Raw genomic sequence first — 1,411 nt, 5'->3', positions numbered from 1 at the left:
GCAGACTTTTTATCTACGGTAAATGTGCCTGTAGGTGAGGAAGGAATGGTGGATGACCAGTTACCAGACAAGCACTTGTTTCTTATTTCAATTCTCTCTCATGGTTTGTTGATATAGCAAACTATTTGGTATCAGCATTGTTCCTGCCAAACTTACCCTCCAAAGAAAAGAGCAAGATAGTCAGGAAAACTGCCCCTTCACTTGGATTGGGGGAAATCTTTTCAAACTTGGCCCAGATCAAATCTTGAGAAGGTGTGTCAGGGAAGAGGAAGTCTTTGACATCCTTCTATCCTATTATGATGGGCCTTGTGGAGGTCACTTTGCAGCAAAAAGGACAGCATTCAAAGTGTTACAAGCAGGCTATTATTGACCCACTCTTCATCAAGATGTGAAAAAGTACACTAGTCAGTGTGATCGGTGCCAGAGGATGTGAAGGCCTACTACAAGAGATGAAATTCCCCTGCAGCCTCAAGTGACTTTCGAGCCACTTAACAAGTGGGGCATGCATTTCATTGGGCCTATCAACCCTCATTCAAAGAAAAAATAGTACATTATTGTGTGCACTAATTATTTGACTAAGTGAGCTAAAACCAAGGCAATTAAGGTAGCAATAGAAGAAAAGGTGACTGAGTTCCTAAGGGAGAATGTATTCTACAAATTTGGGTACCCTAGAGAGCTAGTCACAGACCAAGGCAGCCAGTTTACCTCCAACATGATTGAAGACCTGCTCAGCCATCACAAGATCAAGCATAGGACCTCCACTCCCTATCATTCACAAGATAATGGGCAAGTGGAGGTGACCAACCGGGCACTGAAGGGCATATTAACCAAGGTAGTGAGCAACAACAGGAAGGATTGGGCAAAAAGACTAGTTGAGACCACCTGAGCCTATAATACCACATGGAACACCACCACTGGATTCACACCCTATGAGCTGGTCTATGCGAAAAAGGCCTTCTTGTCCATTGAGTTTGAATATAACACATTAAGGATGGCAACCCAACTAGATTTGGATCTCAGCAATGCACAAAAAGAGAGATTGTTCCAATTAAATGGCTTGGATGAATTTAGAATGTAGGCCCTCCTACATACAGAGATAGTTCAACTTCAGAGGAAGATCTAGCATGATAAACATATTAAGGAGAAGCAATTTTAGGAGGGCAATTGGGCATTGTTATATGATTATAGGTATAAAGACTTCAAGGGCAAGTTAAGGACAAGATGGCTCGAACCTTATGTTGTGGAAAGATGCCATGATAATGGTTCAGTGCAAATCAGAACTATAGATGAAGAATCCATTCCTTTTCTTGTTAATGGGCACCGATTGAAAATGTACAAGAGACCTTTATCAAAACAAGAGTTCATTGATAATATCAATAAAACAGTGATGATGGTGGAGCAAGTTCCAGCT

The sequence above is a fragment of the Pinus tabuliformis genome, chromosome 6 (genome assembly GCF_031772625.1).
Source record: "Pinus tabuliformis cultivar Carrire ecotype Pingquan chromosome 6, CPIR1, whole genome shotgun sequence".
Taxonomy (NCBI): domain Eukaryota; kingdom Viridiplantae; phylum Streptophyta; class Pinopsida; order Pinales; family Pinaceae; genus Pinus; species Pinus tabuliformis.
Note: the sequence above shows the minus strand (reverse complement) of the source record.